We start from the raw sequence: 22,718 nt of genomic DNA on the forward strand, positions 1-22,718 counted from the left end.
GATTGTTATTTCTCCGTGTGTGTTAGACATTTTACTCTGGCTCCTTTTAGAATTTTTCTCTTTACATTTGGCTTTCAGTAGTGTGACAGTGATATGCCTAGGTGAACTTTCTGTGAATTTTTTCTGCTTGCGATTCACTGAACTTCATGGGTTTCTAGTTTATGTGCTTTTAATCATAAGAAAAGACATTTCAGTCATTATTTTGTAAGGTTTTTTTTTTTTTTTCCTGCCCCATTAATTCTTTCCTATCCTTCTGGGACTCCAATTACACATATATTTGACTGCTTGATATTGTTCCATAGGTCAACTAATGCTTCTGTTTGGTGTATTTTTTTGCTTTGCTTTTCTTTTTATGCTTTACTTCTCAGAAAAGTGAGAATTGAGAAATAATACTTTTTTTTTTGAAAAATAATACTTTTTTTTGTTTGTTTGTTTGTTTTGGATCCAGAAACTTTCATTTCTTCTCTCAACTGTTGGCTATAGTGAGGAAATTATTCACATGTCAGCAAGGATTCATTTGACTGGGACTGAGTTGCAGCTCACTTCTGGTCAGCCCAAGCCCCAACATTCAGTTTCCTAAGGAAGGGCTAGTATCTTCGTTCTTACCAGGATTTGATGTGGGATTTCAGGTAACTTCTTTGGTTTCCTCCATTTCAGGCATAGGGAGAATGTGGGAGATGGGACAGATTGGTATGTTTTCTTTCTGTTTTTCAGTCCTGCCTTCACTTGCATCTTTCTTAGTAAATGTGGGAGGGGGAACAGATAACTTGCTGTGTTGAGCAAATCATTATACTTGATAGTTTTTCAGACTCCCAAACTTCCCACCATTGCCAGTAGCTCAGCTGACTTTGTGTCCACCCAGTTAAGTTCTGGATCTCAAGCAGCTGTCTTATCTCCCTTCATCCAGACTACCCAGGACACACTATTCTCTTATGAAGGAATCTTTCTCTGGAAATCAGTTCATCAAGACTTTCATGTTTCCATTGTTCTTTGATAGTCCCACAGAAGTATGGTTTTTGAATTATCTGTATATATATATTTTTTATGTTTCCATGGGAGCTAAGGTTTTCTATGTCATACTTGGAAGCAGAAAGTACCTAGAGAAGTTTCAGGTATTTTTTTTTTAAATTTTTTTTTCAACGTTTATTTATTTTTGGGACAGAGAGAGACAAGCATGAACGGGGGAGGAGCAGAGAGAGAGGGAGACACAGAATCGGAAACAGGCTCCAGGCTCTGAGCCATCAGCCCAGAGCCTGACGCGGGGCTCGAACTCCCGGACCGCGAGATCGTGACCTGGCCGAAGTCGGACGCTTAACCGACTGCGCCACCCAGGTGCCCCTCAGGTATTTTTTTTGAGACTCTACTCAAGTGTTACCTCTTAGAGGTCTTTACTGAACTTCTCTTTTGAAACCAATTTTTCTGTTGTGGCTCCTGTATATCATCCTATACTGTCAGCTGTGATTCTTTAGAATACCTAGTGGTTTATAGGATCTATCCTTCTATACGATAGTAAAATATTTGAGTCCAAGGCCTCATTTTGTTTATCCATTTAATGCCAATAAATAGTGTAGATTCTGCCTTACAATAGACACATAATGCATGTTTGTTGACTATACCATATTTTCATATATATATATATATATATATATATATATATATATATATAACATTATCAAATTGGTTTCCATACAACACCCAATGCTCATCCCAACAGGTGTCCTCCTCAATGCCTATCACCCACTTTCCCCTCTCCCCCACCCCTCATCAACCTTCATTTTGTTCTCAGTCTTTAAGAGTCTCTTATGGTTTCCCTCCTTCCCTCTCTGTAACTTTTTTTTTATTTTTCCCCTTCCCCTCCCCACCTGGTCTTCTATTAAGTTTCTCAGGATCCACATAAGAGTGAAAACATATGATATCTGTCTTTCTCTGCCTAACATTTCACTTAACATAATACTCTCCATTCCATTCACATTGCTACAGATGGCCAGATTTCATTCTTTCTCATTGCCACGTACTATTCCATTGTGTATATAAACCACAATTTCTTTATCCATTCATCAGTTGATGGACATTTAGGCTCTTTCCATAATTTGGCTATTGTTGAAAGTGCTGCTATAAACATTGGGGTACAAGTGCCCCTATGCATCAGCACTCCTGTATCCCTTGGGTAAATTCCTAGCAGTGCCATTGCTGGGTCATAGGGTAGATCTATTTTTAATTTTTTGAGGAACCTCCACAGTGTTTTCCAGAGCGGCTGCACCAGTTTGCATTCCCACCAACAGTGCAAGAGGGTTCCTGTTTCTCCACATCCTCTCCAGCATCTATAGTCTCCTGATTTGTCCATTTTAGCCACTCTGACTGGTGTGAGGTAGTATCTCAGTGTGGGTTTGATTTGTATTTCCCTGATGAGGAGTGACGTTGAGCATCTTTTCATGTGCCTGTTGGCCATCTGGATGTCTTCTTTAGAAAAGTGTCTATTCATGTCTTCTGCCCATTTCTTCACTGGATTATTTGTTTTCGGGTGTGGAGTTTGGTGAGACTATACCATATTTTCAATAGCCTCCCTGATCATGAATATGCTGGAGTTTTCTTGTAGTTGTTCTTGTTGTTGTTTGTTTTGTTGTTGTTTTTCCCATCATAGGAAATTCTCTTCCTTTCCTTTACCTAGGAAACTCCAGTTTATGCTTCAACATCCAGCTCAGTCAATCTCATTTTAGTCAGACTTTCCTGATCTTTAAGAGCACTTACCACATTGTATGGGAATTTTAATTATGTCCCCATCTCCAGCCCTAGAGTGCAAGCTATAGAAGGTACTAAAAGGAAGTAACTTAGTATGGTTGAAAGAACATTGGCTTCATTTTCAGATGGACTGGGGTTAATATGGACCAGGTTTGTCCTTAAAATTTTTGAAATCTTTACCTAATTTCTTAAGTTTTCTGAAACTGCCTATGTACTATGCCTAACACATAATGGCACTCTATAAATGGCAGTTATTATCACTGTGTGATATTAACAAAATATTTGTTGTTACAAAGTATTCACAAAATATTTATTGAGTGACTGAGTGAATAATAGCTGTAGTGATTTAATTAAACTTTCAGCAGCTTTTGCTTTTACTTGGATTATCTCTGTAAACTACTTTTTCTTACGTCTGAGATTTGCTCATTTTCGTCAGTTTAACAATGGCTCTCAATTAACTGTTTCTTTATAGGTTTTGAATGAAGTCAAGTTGGCCTGTAATAATTCCCTGCCTATTTAAGAAAAATTTATTTATGATGTCTCACATTCTCAAATTTTGCTAAAAGTTTGCAATTATCAGATATCTAAAATTAAACCTTCTTTCATGTGCTATCATAGTTCCTTAGACCAAAAAAGAAGGGTTTGTAGTAAATACCAGCCAGTCATGATAATAAATGCTCATTAAATCTTTATACAATTGATATGTACATATTTCATAATAAATTCACTAAGTGTAGAAAATATTTTCTAGTTAATACAACATATATATTACAATTTATGACTTATAATTTTGCTTTCTTTCTGTTTTTTCCCCTCTGTTTCAAGTTTTTATTTAAATTCTAGTTAGTTAATGGGGTGCCTGGGTGGCTCAGTCGGTTGAGCGCCCGACTTCGGCTCAGGTCATGATCTCGCAGTTCCTGAGTTTGAGCCCCACGTTGGGCTCTGTGCTGACAGCTCAGAGACTGGAGGCTGCCTTGGATTCTGTGTCTCCCTCTCTCTCTGCCCCTTCTCCACTCATGCTCTGTCTCTCTCTGTCTCTCTGAAATGTATAAATGTTAAAAAAAATAATATAAATCCTAGTTAGTTAACGTATAAGGTAATATTGGTTTCAGCAGTAGAATTTAGTGATTCATCACTTACATACAACACCCAGGACTCATTACAACAAATGCTCTCCTTAATACCCATCCCCCATCTAGCCCAATTCCCCCAACCTCCCTCCATCAACCCTCAGTTTATTCTCCATAGTTAAGACTTTCTTGTGGTTTGCTTCCCTCTCTCCTGTTTTTCCCCCTTCTCCTATGTTTTCCTCTTCCTCCTTAGACAGAGTGTTGATGATTTCCTCCTTCTTGGCCTGGAGCCACTCTTCACAGCCCTCGTGTGCTTTCATGGTCTTAGATCTGTGGGCCTCAGCCTGGTCATCCAGAAGCACCTTGCAAGCCTTGTCTGCCTTCAGCTTGTGGATGTGTTCCATGAGAATCTGCTTGTTTTTGAACATGTTACCCTTCACTTTCAGGTATGGACTCTGATACATGTGGTGTTCAACCTTAGATTCATGGTATCTTCTGAGCAGGCTGGCCCAGATTCTCATCCTCTTCATCAGGTTACCTTCTGAGGCTTCTGAGCATTGGCAGTGCCTTTTCTTTTAGAAATGCCCATATGCCTGCCCTTCCGGCAGGCCGAAGTGTTTTTCCAGCACTGAGCCCAGGAATGGACGGCTGCAGGCTTCTGGATGACCAGCCCATCTTTGATCAGTTTCCTAATCTGACGATGGGACTTGGCATTGACAATTGCATTGGTATCATTGGGGTCCAACCAGTCCTGCTTTTTGCCCACAGTGGAGGACACTGGAGGCAAGCCTCTTCTGAAGCCTGAGCATACTCATGGGTGCAGCCGCAGTGGCAAAAGGAAAGCTAAGCCACATCTTCTTTATCCATTCATCAATTGATGGACATTTGGGCTCTTTCCATAATTTGGCTATTGTTGATAATGCTGCTACAAACATTGGGGTGCATGTGCCCCTTCAAATCGTATTTTTGCATCCTAGTAGTGCAATTGCTGGGTCATAGGGTATTCTATTTTTAACTTTTTGAGGAACCTTCATACTCTTTTCCAGAGTTGCTGCACCGGTTTGCATTCCCACCAGTAGTGTAAGAGGAGTGCCCTTTCTATGCATCCTTGTTATGGCCTATAATTTTAAAGTTCGTAAAAATCCAGACTGAATATTTTTCTGAAGGATTGGGGACTTTTTATTTCCCACAGTAAAAACATCTTATTGACTATGTTATCCACTTCAGAGAATCTTATTTTTTTATGTTTGTCGTAGACTGACAATAGTATATTTTACATGGCAAGATAAAATTAATTTGCATTTCTCAGTTATAGTCAAGTCACTTCTTCTCGCTGTGATAAAATATTGAAAGGGAAAAAAAAACCCACTAGGACATCCTGACACATGCATACATTTCTGAAACATAAACAAAATGAAGAATTTGAGAATCCACAAATCAGTTTTTCAGTGTAGATATTCGTTATCTGCTCTCTCGCTTGACTGAACAGCTCTACGACTGAACGAGAATTAGAGCTCATTCAGTTTTTTGCCACTTCTTCTAGCACATTCATGAAGCAAAGTGCCAGGATGAAGTGGGCACACGACCAACTTTGTGGATTTGTTTCTCCTCTACATCAGGATGCTACCAGCCCAAATGTGCTTTGTTTCTTTTCTCTGCAACCCTTGTGCTTGATTTTCCTCATCCTCAATTTGCAATTTCCTGAGCCTAAAGTCATTCTCATCTTAAGTGCAACACAGCCTTTTTTCTTTTTTTGCCAGGGCGTTTGAGTTCACTGTTTTGAAAACCACGTAAGATCCAACCCCCCTCCCCACCCCAATACACCCACCACCAAACTCTGCTGACTCAGCAGGGCATTTCTCCTCTTGAAAGGCAAAGCCATTTCTAGGGAAAGTTCTCCTAAAGATGATTTGTTTTTTCTTAGCCTTATAAGTTTTGTCATCGTCTGCATTTCTCTCCGCATAAAAGGCTCCCTCCTGCCTTTCCCTTTTATTTATTGGCTGCTGTACTAACAATAGTTTTCCTGGAAGCAGGGGCATTTCTTTCCTTCTGACTTCTTGCTGGTCAACACAACTCTTCACTTTGACATGTTACATTTGGGAATGAAATATTAATATATGAGACTGGGCAGTGTTTCAAGAAAGATAAAATAAGGAAATAACATATATTTGATAATTTTTTGACATGGAAAATGTGTTGAGTGCGTGCTCACGTGGATCTTGTCATGGCATAGGGAGTAATTTATTTATTTTTAAAACAGCATTATGGGGGTGCCTGGGTAGCTCAGTGGGTTGAGCCTCCGACTCTTGATTTTGGCTCATATCATGATCTCAGGGTCATGGCACCAGGCCCTGTGCCAGACTCTGCTCTGAGCATGGAGCCTACTTAGAATATTCTCTCTCTCGCTCTCCCTCTCCCTCTCTTTCTATCCCCTCTGTCCTTTTCCCCTGCTTGTGCTCTCTCTGTTTCTCCCTAAAATTAAAAAAAAAACAAAGAGCATTATGGACCATCCATATAGCTTTTATGACATGACTTTGTATCTTTGCAAACCTAAGGTAATTCTCTTGCTTATCCAAATGGAATTTAGCAATTCAGTTGGTAGCTGGAAAAACAACAACAAAAAAAAACCTGGAAAATGCAAAGGAATTGGAACCAGGGAACACAAGTGAGAAGTAGAAGGCGGTGATGGAAAGGAGCCAAATTTCTACCACTGAGAATCTTTGTGCTTAACTAATATCTCATCAGTTCTGCAAGCAAGTCGCTGAATTTTTCATGTTTATAAATGAGATACTCAAGGATTTAATGATTAGGAAAGGGGAAAAAAAACGGTAAACAGTGTTGTGCTTACCATGTGAGACTGGGGGACAGTGCCTTTCTCCCTGGTCTTTCTTCTACAATAATAACAACCAGATCTGACATTATTGTGATATTTTATTTAAGTCCTGTGAAAAGCAGAGACAAGTGATGCTGGCTTAAATTTCCTGGAGATATTTGTGATATCTGTTTTTCATCATCCTTTGCTCTTATCAAGCAAAGGGCAAGAAAAATTGTTCATGTAATTTTTTCCGATTAAAATGTTCATCGACAAAAATTTGAACACTTTAGTGTATCAGCATCATTGTGTTTATTTTGAAAGAACTTTGTCATTTGCACACTCTTATTCATAAAGCATAAATATTTATAACATGCCCAGGCATTCATGACTAGTTTCAACAAAGCAGAGCAGAATAAAATGAGCTGTTACTTCTTAATAATAAGTCGAATTGGAGTATAAAAGATAACAAAAATCTCTAGGGTCGTGATCCCAATTTTACCCACTTATTTGAAACTGTATAAGAGTCCATTTGGGGGTGCCTGGGTGGCTCAGTCGGTTAATCATCTTACTTTGGCTTGCGGTCTGTCAAGGTCTCGCAGTCTGTGAGTTGGAGGCCGCGTCAGGCTTTGTGCTGACAGCTCAGAGCCTGGAGCCTGCTTCGGATTCTGTGTCTCCCTCTCTCTCTGCCCCTCTGCAGCTCACACTCTGTCTCTGTCTCTCTCTCAAAAATAAATAAACGTTAAAAAAATAACAGTTCATTTGGATATCATCTTAATATAAAAATAAATATAGGGGTGCCATCTGGGTGGCCCAGTCAGTTACACGTCCGACTTCAGCTCAGGTCACGTTCTCATGGTTCAGAGAGTTCGAGCCCCGCATTGGCTCTGTGATGACAGCTTGGAGCCTGAAGCCTGCTTAGGATTCTGTCTCCTTTTCTGTTTGCCCCTCTCCTGCTCAAGCTCTGTCTCTCTCTCTCTCTCTCTCTCTCTCAAAAATAAATAAATATTAACAAATAAAAACATAAAATATATGAATAAACATATATAAGTAATATTCCTTTGTTGTACACATAAACTATGCTTGAAATGTGATCAAATTAAGATTTTCTTGGAACTTAGTATCATATTTCTTTGAAATTTGGTTTATGGAATATATGAATCAGAATTATCTAGGTCAGGGCTTCTTAAACTATTTGGGAGAAAGGTCTTTTTTATTTTTTATTTTTCTTAACCTGTAGAGGACTGAAATTCTTGTCCTATGCTCTGTGCAATGAGACGAGTCCACTAATTATGGGGGCTTGGATGTTGCAACAATGTCAGATTGTTCATGAAGTTTCTAGTCCCTTATTCTCATTATCAGTACTTCTTTCTTCCAGGAGGATAACAAATAGTTTGGAAACGTGTGCTCATCTTCAAAGCTCGTCATCGAGTAGCACTGAGTTAGCAGGCTCGTGAAAATCTGAATCAGACCCTTGTGAGGTTGATCTTAGGGATCAGCATATCTAACAAGTCCCTAGGTGATATTTATGTAGCCTAAAGTCTAAGACCTTTTGCTTTCAGGTAAATACAAATATCAACATTGCTGTCAATCACAAGCCCATGCAACCTAGTGTTAATTACGGTACTTTATGGGGCAAATCCGTCTGTAACAGGGAATTTACTCCACAGCCAAGCACATGGTCTCCCTACGGTGTCTTTACCGGTAAATGCCCAGGGACTGCATTCATTTTTCATCATCTGAAGACCCCTACCCTGTCCCGTACACACGTTTGGTCTTTTTTCCTGCCTTGACTTTCAAAGGATTGCACCAGATGATTCATCTCTCCTACTTCTGCATTTCTTTGACTTTTTTTTCCTGCTTATTCTGCCCATTTGCCTTGCTCCAAGTTCAGTGTGATTGTTGTTATATACATTTTTAAATGTTTATTTATTTATTTTGACAGAGAGGTAGAGAGCAAGCAGGGGAGGGGCAGAGAGAGAGGGAGACAGAGGATCCCAAGGAAGCTCCACAGCTGTCCGTGCAGAGCTGGACCTGGGGCTTGAACTCAGGAACCATGAGAGCAGGATCTGAGCTGAAATCAAGAGTCTGACGCCTAACCGACAGAGCACTTAGGTTATATTTTTATACATACTTTCTTCCTCAGTGATTTTACTCGTTGTGATGACTTCCTTCTGTCATCTAGATATTATTAACAGTTCCAGTTTTGGTGGTTAAAATTTTTTTTTATGTTTATTTATTTATTTTGAGAGAGAGAAAAAGCACAAGTGGGGTATGGGTAGTGAGAAGGTGAGACAGGATCCCAAGCAGGCTCCACACCATCAGCGCAGAGCCTGATGCGGGGCTCCAGCTCATGAACCGTGAGATCATGACCTGAGCCGAGATCAAGACTTGGGTGCTTAACTGCACCACCCAGGCACTTGCAGGTTTGGTGATTTTTAAAAAAAAAATTTTTTTAACGTTTATTTATTTTTGAGACAGAGAGAGACAGCGCGTGAACAGGGGAGGACAGAGAGAGAGGGAAACACAGGATCTGAAACAGGCTCCAGGCTCCGAGCTGTCAGCACAGAGCCTGACGCAGGGCTCGAACTCACAGACCGTGAGATCGTGACCTGAGCCGAAGTCGGATGCCCAACCGACCGAGCCACCCAGGCACCCCAGTTTGGTGGTTTTAATCCATTGTTTTTTCTACTATTCCACTCTGCCTGTAAGATTATAATCCATGAAACTCTGATCCCATTCATTTCTATCTCTGCCAGTGCTAACAGCCTTTTGACTCATGCCTTGAAAATGGCCACAGAAGCTACATTCTGCACAATTGTGTTTATATGCCATTCAGTCGTACTTCAAAGTGAATGCTGTCCCCTGGAGTTGTGCACCATGGTAATCCCGATTCTCCCAATCACCCTGGCTTATAACCATGCAGCCAGACTTCTTTACATTGTTTACATTGTCATTTATTTCTACATTCAGCAATAGAGCACAGCTGGGAGCGGCTGACACAGAGCCAGGGAAATGCATCCATCAGCAGTCAGTTCTGCACGACAGCACAGAATAGAGAACAAAGATGGATCTGAGGGCAAACAGACCCAGGATCACCATGCCAGGATACCTACATTCAGGAAATGTATTTTTGTGTGGGGTAGCGTGGGATCTATTAAGCAGAAATTTTTCCAGGAGGGGGAGGAGTTCTGAAATCATGCCCTGGCAACTAACTTCCTCTTGAGGGAATCCCTGAGTAAGCTATAAAGAGGTAAAGCAAGACAAAGGAATACCTTATTTTCACTGAGGTTTGGACACCAGCCTTCAAGTAGAACTCTAGGAGGTGGGGGTGAGCCATGCAGAAGGCTCCTTTGATGTCAAGTGAGCCAAACCCTCAAACCAAAGTGGGCCACATGGCTTTCTCTCTTGATTCTACACTTCTGCACGAGCTCTTCCAAATTTGTGACTTAGGATACGTATGGGCAAAAGGGCAAAGTGGGCCAGAATCAAAGAGAGATACAAAGAAGATCAAGAAAGTGTGTGCCCTGATATGAGACAGCTGGCTAATGTTGCCTCTTGAGTGTGGCTCAGGCCAGGCCATAGATCTAGACTTAGCTATCATGTGGTAAAGGAACGATGAGACACGGTAGGGTCGCTGAGTACAGCCCAGCCTGTGCTGAGTGGAAGAGAATGGAAAAGGGGGACCACCCAAAACAACGTGTTGACTTTCAGCCCTTTCAAAACCTCTTACAATGTGACTCAAGTCCATCGTCTACCCTCTAGATTTGGGGAAGGAAGTGCAGTTCTGTCTCTGTGCCAGAGCAAAGGGGGCACAGAGAAAAAGGAGTCATGGTGCCTGCTCTGAGGAGGCTCACACATGTGACTGGAGGAAGCTAACCTGTAATTATTCCTCTTCCCTTCTCCAGTGTCTGTCATGAGCATGGCAGGTGCTTTAAAAATGCTAACATAGGTTGACTGATGTCATAAAAATAAGAAAGTAAAAAGCTTCCTGCTTTTTGATATTTACCAATATGGAAGCACATAGAAGTGTCATGCTAGCCAGACCAAATATTAACCTGGAATTAGACACTTTCATCTTTTAAGTACATCTCTGCAGCATGACTTTGAGCAAAGGCGTCCAGCATGTGGCGTTAATGTATATCATTACAAAACTCACCAATTATAGTGCTTGCTGCTATTTCTTGTATGCGACTTTGTCTTCCCAACTCTTCATTGATTGAAATACCAATAATAGAATTGAAAATGTGAACCTGAGGCACCTGGGTGGCTCAGTTGGTTGAGCAACTGACTCTTGATTTCGGCTCGGGTCATGATCCCAGGGTCCCAGGATCCAGCCCCGTGTTAGACTCTGTGCTGAGTGTGGAGCCTGCTTGAGATTCTCTCTCTTGCTCTCCCTCTACCCCTCCCCTGCACATGTGCATGCTCTCTCTCTCTCTCTCTCAAAAAAATTTTTTTTTTCAAAAAGACAAAAAAAAAAAAAAAAAACGTGAACTTAACCAGTGTTAAAGGATGTTCTCTGAGCGATACTTTCATCATGTAGGAGTTTGGAAAAAAAGTTTCTTAGAAACAGTTTCCCAGGTTTCTTCTGATCATAACAATGTCTTTGCATTTATTATAGAATACAGATTCTCAGGACTCTTGGAGATTCTGAGTCAGTAGATCTGATGCGGGGCACCAGGAAATTGGAGTTTTTAGCAAGTATCCCATGTGAGTTTTATGATCAAGGAACACAATTGTAAGGTGTCTGTCTCTGAAATCTAATATTCTATAATTCTATTGTAATCTCTTGGACCACAATGAACATATCTCTAATGGCTGTATCAGAGTCAGCATTGCACTGAGAACAACGAGGGTGTTCAGTATTGACTTAATCATTGGTGAGCATTTGACAGATTCTCAGCCTTCAATTCATATGCATATTTTTTTCATTATACAAAATTTATTGTCAAATTGGTTTCTATACAACACCCAGTGCTTATCCCAAAAGGTGCCCTCCTCAATACCCATCACCCACCCTCCCCTCCCTCCCACCCCCCATCAACCCTCAGTTTGTTCTCAGTTTTTAAGAGTCTCTTACATATGCACATTTTATAGCCAGTGGCGTTTGGATGGTGACTTGCAGGTGAAAATGGATCATTAGAAACAAGGTTATTGTGATTTTCAAAGCATTTCACATTTCACAATGTCTTTTTATTATGGGCGCTCTTGCAAACCTCATTACAACCTGATAAAGTAGTTAAATTACTATTCCTGATATTTTACAAATGTAAAAGTCCTGAATTTTAAGAACCTCCTCCCTTTTTCCTCAGCTACTGCATATGGAATTAAGATTCAAATTCTTATCTCAGGGTTCTTTAAGATCTTTAAGATCTTCCTATCAGGCTACTCTTCTAACACTGGCAATCTTGCCTGTTCTTGTTGTAAACCCAGCAGAAGAGAATTCACTACTTTATTGATGCATAAAAAGACTAGCATTGGAAGTGAAACCAGCTAGTACCAAAATTGATAACTCTTATTATATACAAAGCATGAGGCCAAAGTGGAATATTCAAGAATGTTATTGCCTCTCAAAAAAAAGGACTTTAGTAATTTCTAATGAGCTCAAGAAAATGCCCATCCAGTCCAATCTATACATCCTCATATGTCATCATTTTCCCACCACAATATTGACCTTCATTCTTCTAAGTGATGTGAGTACATGGTGTACTTTTGAGAGGGTTGGGGAATGAGCCCTAATGAGTTAGCAAGAAATTTTTAAGTCTCCCTTCAGAGGATAAACTCAAATTAGAGGGATAATTGAACATCCATTGCAGGTGCTTGTAAAATGTTCAAATTCTTGAGGTCCACCTCAGACTGACAAAATCAGAATTTCTATGATTGGGTCCTTTATAGGATATTTATGCACCGTTACAGCAGAAATACTGCTGGAAAGAGCTTGACCTGATTATGTGTATAGCGGCAAATCTTTTTTTGAGGAGCTAGTTCCCTAAGTATATGTCAAACTTGTGGCAGCTTTCTGTGGCACCTCTAAGAATAGATCGACACCAATGAAGAAGGTGTTTGTTTGGGGCACATAGCATTTTGTCTCAGAGGAATTAAAATATCAGATACTTTACCTCTCTTATTTTTTTTAATGTTTATTTATTTTGAGAGAGAGAGAGAGAGCACGAGTGGGATAGGGGAATAGAGAGAGGGAGGGAGAGAATACCAAGCAGGCTCTATGCTGTCAACACAGAGCCTGACACAGGGCTCAATCCCATGAATCCTGAGATCATGACCTGAACGGAAATCAAGAGTTGGACGCTCAGTGGACTGAGCCACCTAGGCTTCCCTTACCTCTCTTCTTGATAGCAGAAAAAAACAAACAAACAAAAAGAAACAACAACAACAACAAAAAACCCCATGAGTTTGAGAGATGAAAGGACAGAGCAGCATTTTTTTTTTAACCAAGTTAATTGTTATTTTCTATTTAATCTCATTAGTCTGAATATTTTTGGGGAAATAAGCAACTGTATTCTTTGACAGTATTATTAAATCCTAAATTGTGTCCATTTGTATGTGGCTTGTATTTATACAATCAGAAAAGAAAATAATTCTCAGGTCAGCCATCTCCAAACAATTTCCATTGGAAATAAAATATTTTAAAAATCTACAGATAGCAAGTGTTGTTTGGCCATGTGCTCTATCAGAGCTGGGGGAAAAGTTAAAACGAAAAAGTTGAGAAACCCTGAAATGTTAAGTTATAGTACAACTCCACCTGATGGATATCTGTTGAATTTCACTTGTGTTGAGAAACACTATATATATGAGATGCCATCTGAATTTATATTTGATCACAATTATGTGACAGTTAAATGGTTAGTGATATGGATAGAGAAAGGGCTGGAAGACAAGACATCCAGATATAAACAGCTTTTGATATGTGTAGAAAACTTGCAGTGAAAATATTTTCTATATTTAAAATTTTTTCATATTTTCATCTATATCTCTATATATATATGTAGACTTAACAGTGAAAAAGGTTAGCAAAATACATTTTTTAAAAGTAAGAAACATTTACAAAGTGCCAACAGGCAGTTTTGGGGGGCTGTCTCCATGATAAAAAGGTTATGCTGCTTAGCTCTTGTATCCTGTTTTTAATTGGTTGTGACTTGTAATCCAATAGTTCAATAAAAACAGAAGTGAGATAATTGCATTTTACTTCCACCTTTTCCACTAACTTGGTTTGCTATTATGGGCAAATAATTTAATATCTCTGCTTCGGTTTTCTTCAGTGAAATGAGGACAACCACATTAGCTTTTTTCTAAACTTTAGCATCAAGAATTAATTGAGGCAATGACTGGAAAGAATCGCTAGTACATGAAGAAAATGTTCATTAATATTCTGCGAGATAATATCGTTATTTCCTTGAGCAGTTTAGTAATACTAGCAACATAAAACTTTTTTTGTCAACTAAACCTAAATAAGGAATGACAAAAAATAAAAAATATTTTGGTAAAATCAATAAAAATGAATAAAATAAGTGGAAATGGAGATCTGTTCAACTGAGCATAAAAAAATATTGGATATGCTTCATAAATCAGTTAACCCTAGGTGCTAAAAAATCACATTAGTAGCTTAAATAAGATAGAAGTTAATTTTTTTTAAGTTTATTTATTTTGAGAGAGAGAGGAAGAGAGAGAGAGAGAGAGAGAGAGAGAGAGAGACAGTGTAAGTCATGGAGTGGGGGAGGGGGGGAGAGAGAGAATGAGAATCCCAAGCAGGTTCTGTGCTGCCAGTGCACAGCCTGACATGGGGCTCAAACCCACAAAACCATGAGATCAGGACCAGAGCCAAAACTAGGAGTCAGATGCTTAACCGACTGAGCCACCGAGGCACCCCAGAAGTTAATTTTTTTTGTAAGAGTCTGGAAATGGGCATCCAGACTGGTAGGGGCACTCTCACTAACATTCCCTTGAGCGATAAGAATTTAGTCATAAAGACACATCCAACTTTTAGAGAGGCTTAGAAATGTAATCCCTAAGTGTTTACTATATTATTAGGGAAAGGGGTTAAAAATTTTTTTATGTTTTGTTGTTTTGTTTTAGGCTAACTAGCATTCGGTTCATTATAATTACACTTAGCTTGGTTTCTGGTAACACTTTGTGAAATCATTTCATCATTGTAAGGAAACTATATCCTACATTTACCTCCTCATGATCTCATCCCATCTGATTGCTTTAAATTATACCAAATGTAATTTATATTTCCAGCTTTGATCCTTGATGGAAATATACCAGAATGGTATAGTGAACATCCACTTGGACACCTAACATCTCAAATTTAACATGTTAAGTCAGTTAATGGACCAACATTCACCCAAAATCCAGAAGTTGGATTTCATTTCTCCCCTTCACGTGAAGTCAATCCCTGACATTTCCATTTTGTCTTTCTTCAACTGCTAATAGAAACTCTGAGTTTTAGATAGGCACCTGGCATCCCAGCTACAGACTAGTTTTCCAGCTTCCTTAGCAGTCACATATGGTCACATGACTAAGCCCTGTTTTATGGGATAAAGACTGAAGCCACCCATGTAATTTCCAGATCATGCTCATAAAAGAAGTGATGGCAAATGGAAATCTCATACTTGTACACAAACATTTATAGCAGCTTTACCCATAAGAGACAAAAACTAGACAGAATGAAATGTCCATTAAAAGATGAATGTATAAACGAATTGTGGTACATGTATTCAATAGAATAGTTCTCAGCAACAAAAGGGAATAAACTGCTGATACACACCACAACATGAAAAAATTTCAGAAACATTAGGCCAAGTGACAGAAGCTTTACACAAAAAAAGTACAAACTGCATGTTTGCATTTATACTGAATCCTAGAACAGGAAAAATTATTCCATCCTACTTCCATAGTAGCAGAAAGGTTAATGGTTTTCTGGGAGTATTCACTGCAAAGAGGCAAATAGGAACTGTTTTGAAATGATATATATTTTCCATATCTTGAGTTTATTGGTAGTTATACAGGCAGATTCATTTGTCAAAATTCACTGACCTGTAAACCTAAAATGTGTATAATTTATTGTAGGTACATTATATATGCCCCAATAAAGTTGGGTAAAAGAAAAGATAGCCTTATTTGCAGTAGAAACCAAATGGTAACAATTAAAAATTAATCATGTTGAAAAGAAACAGTTCTCAGAAATAGAAATACAAATGGCCATTAGAAATGCTTAAACTTGGGGCGCCTGGGTGGCGCAGTCGGTTAAGCGTCCGACTTCAGCCAGGTCACGATCACGCGGTCCGTGAGTTCGAGCCCCGCGTCAGGCTCTAGGCTGATGGCTCAGAGCCTGGAGCCTGTTTCCGATTCTGTGTCTCCGTCTCTCTCTGCCCCTCCCCCGTTCATGCTCTGTCTCTCTCTGTCCCAAAAATAAATAAACGTTGAAAAAAAAATGCTTAAACTCACTAGGAGTACATGTAAATTTAATATATGATTTAGACATATCAATTATCGAAAAAACAAAGAGGATTCCAGTTTCTGATCGGGCCTCTAAGAAGCTTTGGAATCGCCATTCATTCCTAACAAGTGAAAAGGTTGAACAAACTGAAAACTCAACAATGCTCCTTAGATCTGTAAGAAAAGTATGCTCACCGGGCAAACCACTGCCTCTAAATTGTAGACACCTATAGGCGAATACAGAATCACAGCTTGCTGGAACAGAAACTTGGGAACCAGTGCCAGGGTAGAGGAACTTGAACTGTGATTGAGGAATTGCTGGAGGTGCAGTTTAACTCAGAGTTAAAAACTCCAGAGAGATGCACTTATTGGAAGGATACCACACTTTTGTGAGCTTTGCCTCCTGAAATTCTACCAGGTTCTCACGGAGAATATTGGATAAACATGCCCTCATGCTTCCAGTAGGGGGAGGGGAATTTTTTTTTTTTTCAAATACATCAAAACATTCTGTTCTAAAGAAGGTCTACCCACAGGGGTTGCACCAGGGTGTCTCAGTTAGTTAAGCATCTGACTCTTGATTTCCACTCAGCTCAGGTCTTGATTTCAGCTCAGGTCATGATCTCATGGCTTGTAAGTTTGAGCCCTGCATCAGGCTCTGTGCTGACAGTGTGGAGCCTGCTTGGGATTCTTTCTCTCCCTCTCTTTCTCTGCCCCTCCCCTGCTCGTATGCACATATTCTCTCTCTCTCTCTCTCTCTCTCTCTCTCTCTCTCTCTCTCTCTCTCAAAATCAATAAATAAATCTGTGTTTTTTTTTAAAGAAAGCCTACCTGCAGGAGAAATTGTTTAACCAAAGTCTAACCTGATGGCATTTTATTAAAACCTAACTGATGGGGGTGAAGGGAAATGCCCAACTTGAGCTGGCTTTAGTCATCCTGTCCCCCTTAAATGGGAAGCAAAACAACTGAGAAACATATGAGAAGTCAAAGTCCAGAGGCACAGGCTCAACAAAGGACTGAAACAATTATAGGACTTGATTGTTTCCCCTCCTTCCACACTTTCTACCACATTACTAAAGGCATTACAACAATTCCTTTTACCTAGTACACTGTGTCCAGCTGTCAAGAAAAAAGATACTAAAAGGCAAAAACAAAACGAAATAAAACATAGTTCTAAGAGACAAAGCAAGTATCAGAACCAGACTCAGATCTGGCAGGCATGTTTTGGCATGATCAGCTTGAGAATTTGAAACAACTATGGTTAATACACTAAAGGCTTTAATGGATAAAGTAGACATCATGCAAGAACAGATGGGCAATGTAAGCAGAGAGATACATATTCTAAGAAAGAACCAAAAAGAAATGCTAGGAATCAGATATGCTGTAGCAGAAATGAAGGATGCCTTTGATGGGATTATTACTGGACTGCATATGGCTGTGGAAAGAATCTCTGAGCATGGGGATATCTCAAAAGAAACCTAAAATTGAAAAACAAAGGGGTAAAATCTGAAAAAAAAAAAAGAACAGAATTTCCAAGTGCTATGGAGGTGCAAGATACATGTAATGGAAATAACAGAGAAGAGAGAAAGGAACAGAAGAAATATTTGAAGCAAGAGTGACTGAGAATTTCCCCAAATTAATGTTAGATACAAAACTACAGATCTATGAAGCTCAGAGAATACCAAGCAGAGTAAATACCAGTAACTATACCTGGGTATATCATTCTCAAATTATAGAAATCAAAAACAAAGAAAAAAACTTAAAACAAGGCAGAGGCAGAAACACCTTACCTAGAAAAAAGCAAAGACAGGAATTAGATTGATTTCTCCTTAGAAACTGCAAGCTAGAAGAGAGTAGAGTTAAATATTATATTTTAAATGCTTATTTGTTTATTTTGAGAAAGCGAGAAGGGGAGAGGCAGAGAGAGAGTGGGAGAGAGAGAATCCCAAGTGGGCTCCACACTCAGTAGGGAGCCCAACGTGGGACTGTCAGAGATCCCATGACCATAAGATTATGACCTGAGCTGAAATCAAGAGTCAGACACCCAACCAAATGAGCCACCCAAGTGTCTAGATTTAAATATTTAAAGCGTTGAGAAAAAAAATCCCACCAACTTAGAATTTTGTATCCTTAAGAATTTACCTACTTGTGATTAGCACTGTTGTTATGTAGTGATGAATCACTAAATTCCTCTTCTGCAACTAAGATTACACTGTATGTTAACTAACTGAAATTTAAATAAAACTTTGAAACTAAAAGAGAGAGAGACAGAGAGGGAGAGAGAAGCCTATGGAAAAACTGTATGCTAAAAAAAAAAAAAAAGGTGGTTACCCAGAATTATCCTTCAAGAAGGAGAAATAAAGAATTTTACAGGCACACAAAAATTGAGGAATTTGTTTCTAGTAGACTTCCCTTGAAATAAATGTTAAAAGTTCTTTAGAGAGGAAGAAAATGATATAGGCAAGAAGCAGATCTATATAAAGAAAAGAGCACTGGAGAAAGAACAAGTGACAGTAAAAGAAAAACTTTTATTTTTCCTTTTCTTATTCTAAATTGAGTTAACAGTTAACAGTTTGTTCAAAATGGTAAGAGTTAACTTTGCAAACTTACAGTACATATATATGCTTATATATGTATAGTATATATGCATATATATATGTGTGTGTATGTGTGTGTGCGCGCTTATATATAAATAAAATGAATGACAGCAATGGTACCATGAAAGTGACAGAAGAATTATGATTATTTTGTTATTATGAGGTACTCACACTCCCCATCAAGTGATACAGTGTTATTTGAAAGTGGACTGGGATGAGTCGTAAATGTATATTACAAGCAGTAGGACAACTACTGAAAACATTAATTTTTTTAATGTTTATTTTTGAGAGAGACAGAGACAGAGCACAAGTAGGGAAGGGCAGAGAGAGAGAGAGAGGGAGACACAGAATCTGAAGCAGGCTCCGGCTCTGAGCTGTCAACACAGAGCCCAACATAGGGCTTGAACTCATAAACTGTGAGATCATGACCTGAGCCAAAGTAGGATGCTGAAACAACTGAGTCACTCAGGAGACCCTAAAAAACATTTTTTTTAAAAAAGGCATAACTGATATGCTAAGAGAGGAGAGACAATGGAATTCTATAAAATGCTCAATTAAAACTACAAAAAGAAAAAGTGGAAGACAAAAATAAGAACAAAGAACAGAGTAACAAATTTTAAGAAGCGCCAGATGTTATAGATATTAACCCAACTATATTAATAATCACTTTGAATTTCTGTGGTCTAAATGTACCAATTAAAAGACAGAGAATGTCAGAGTGGATTGAAAAACAAAACCTGGGGAGAGAGGAAGATGGTGGCAGCAGAGGAGGATGCTAATCTCTCCTTGTCCCACTAACACAACTAGATAACTATCAAATCATCCTAAATATCCTAGAAATTGACCTGAAAACTGACAGAACAAACTCCACAACTAAAGGGAGAGAAGAGGCCACATTGAAGAAGGAGCAGGAGACATAACTGGCTTTTTTTAACATATAAAAGAAGGCAGAGAATTAGACAAAATGTGAAGATGGAGGAATTTATCCCAAATGAAAGACCAAGATAAGGCCACTGCCAGAGATCTAAATAAATAGATATGAGTAACATGACTGATGGATTATTTAAAGCAATAACCATAAGGTTACTCACTGGGCTTGAGAAAAGAATAGAAGACATCAGTGAGACCCTTACCATAGTGATAAAAGAGTTAAAAAAGAATCAGAGATGAAGAGTGCAATAAATGAGATTGGAAACAGGCTTGATGCAATGAACAGCAGACTGGAAGAAGCAGAAGAACAAATTTGTGACCTAAGCCTCTTGCTCTGGGAACCCAAGCTGGTGCAGCCACTCTGAAAAACAGGATGGAGCTTCCTCAAAAAATTAAAAATAGAACTACCCCATGACTCAGCAATTGCCCTACAGTTACTTACCTGAAGAATACAAAAATACTAATTCAAAGAGATACATTCACCCTGATGTTTTATAGCAGCATTATCTACAATATGCAAGTAATGGAAACAGCCCTAGTGTCCATAGGTACATGAATGGATAAAGAAATGTGATGTATATCACAATGGAATATTATTCAGTCATCAAAAATGAAATCTTGCCATTTTCCACAACATGGATGGAACTGGAGAGTATAATGCTAAGTGAAATATGTCAGAGAAAGACGAATACCATATAGTTTCACTCATACGTGTAATTTAAGAAACAAAGCAAATGGGCAAAGGGGAGAAAAAGAGAGAGAGGGAAGTCAAGAAACAGACTCTCAATTATAGAGAACAAACTGATGGCTGCTAGAGGAGAGTTGAGTGGGAGGATAAGTTAAATAGTTGATGGAGATTAAGGAGTCCCATCGCGATGAGCGCCGGTGCCCTATCAAGTGTTACATCACTATATTGTACACCTGAAACTAATATTACACGGTATGTTAACTAACTAGAATTCAAATAAAAACTTAATTTAAAAAATAAAAAAGAAAGACAAAAGCCAACTATATGGTGAGCTGTGCCAACAGCTCAGAGCCTGGAGCCTGCTTTGAATTCTGTCTCCCCTCTCGCTGCCCCCGCCTTTTTGCTTCTCTCTCTCTCTCTTTCTCTCTCTCTCTCTCTCTCTCTCAAAAATGAATAAACATTAGAATTTTTTTAATTAAAAAAATAAATGTAAAGACCCATACAGATTAAAAGTAAAGGGATGGAGAAATATGAAACATGCTAACCTACTCAAAATAAAGCAGGAGTATTAAATTCAGACAAAGCTGACTTCAAAGCAAGGAAAGGTATTAGGAATAAGGAGAAGCATTACATAATGATAAAAGGGTCAATTCTCCAAGAAGATGTAACTCTTAGGCATTTATGCGCCTAACAACAGGGTGACAAATTATGTGAGGGAAATACTGGTAGAACTATAAGCCAAAATATATAAATCCACTATCAGTTAGAGATTTCAACACCCCTCTGTCAGAAATAGATAGATCCAGCAGGCAGAAAATCAATCAGGCCATAATTGAACTTAACACCATCAATCAACTGGATATAAAGGACATCTATTGACTACTTTATCCAACAACAGCAGAATACACATTCTTCTAAAATCACATGGAACATTCACCAAGATAGACCACATTCTAAGCCATAAAACACCCATTAACAAATTTGAAAGAATAGAAATCATATAATGTTTGCTCTCAGACCACAGTGTAACTAAACTAAAAATCAATAAAGCATGATCGCTGAAAAATCCCCCAAATACTTGGAGATTAAACAACACTCTTCAAAATGACACATGGTGAAAATAGAAATCTCAAGAGAAATGAAAAAATATTTTGAACTATATGAAAAAGAAGACACAACTTATCAATATTTGTGGGATACAACAGTGCTTTTGGGGAAATTTATAACATTGAATGTACACGTTAGAAAAAAAGAAAGATCTAAAATCAGTCATCTCAGTTTCCACCTTAGGAAACTAGAAAGATCAAATTAAATCTAAGGTAAGCAAAAGAAAAGAAATAATATGAATTAGAACAGGATTAATGAAATTGAAAATAGGAAAACAGTAGAGAAAATTAAGAAAATCAGTTGTTGGTTCTTCAAAATAATCAACAAAATCAATAATTCTCTACCCAGGCTACCTAAGATAAAAAGAGGACACAAATTTCTAACATCAGAAATGAAAGAGGGGAGGATCACTATAGATCTACTGGACATTAAAAGAATAATCAATGAATACAGTGAATACAATGAACAACTCTAGGCCTACAAACGTCAGAGCCTAGATGAAATGGACTAATTCCTTGAAAAATACAATGTGTTAAACACACATGAAGAAATAGACCATCTGAATAGGCCTGTAGATATTAAATAAGTTGAATCAATAATTAATAACCTTCAGAAATGGAAAGTACCAGGCCCAAATGGATTCACTGGTAAATTCCACCAAACATTGAAGGAAAAAATTATACCAATCCTGTACAACCTCTTTCAGAAGATAGAAGCAGAGGGAATCTTGATTCATTCTATAAGGCCAGCATCACCTTAATACCAAAACCAGACAAAAACATTGTAAGAAATCTACAGACCACTATCTCATGAGCATAAGTGCAAAAATTTTGTCTTCGTTTCCATAAATTGTGGGATCACCCTTCATTCCTCAGCTTTTTATCTAGTCAATTCCAAGTCCACTAATGAATTTTTCAGTGTGAATACTGGATCCTTCCACTTTCCCTTTAATATTGCTTCTTATGCCCAGGCCTGGCCACTAGTATGTAATTGACTTGACTATAGCAATAACTTCTAAATCAGTCTCCTTTTGCCAGAGTATGACTCCCACTTCTTTTCTTCCCCCTTCCCCACTTACCCTAATCCTTTTTCATGTTTCAGTAATGCTGGAAATTTTTAAATTCTTTAAACTTACCATATTTTAACTCACTGTGGGGAAGTTTGCATGTTCTTTTTTCTTTCTACCCAGAATGTTCCCTAATTTCAGCATCCCCCCAGCCCACCCAAACCAGTCTGGAGCTCCTACTCAACCATCTGGGCCAAACCTAGCTAGGACATCACTTGCGTTAAGAAGCCTTTCTTGAGCCTCTACTATTGGGTTA

At 38.6% G+C, this 22,718-nt stretch overlaps 1 pseudogene; it reads right to left on the minus strand.

Moving 5' to 3' along the window:
- Positions 1–4,045: 4,045 nt before the first annotated feature.
- LOC101100078 lies at positions 4,046–4,624 on the minus strand (annotated as a pseudogene).
- Between the last annotated feature and the right edge of the window lie 18,094 nt (positions 4,625–22,718).

The sequence above is a fragment of the Felis catus genome, chromosome C2, assembly GCF_018350175.1.
Source record: "Felis catus isolate Fca126 chromosome C2, F.catus_Fca126_mat1.0, whole genome shotgun sequence".
NCBI classification, from domain to species: Eukaryota; Metazoa; Chordata; class Mammalia; order Carnivora; family Felidae; genus Felis; species Felis catus.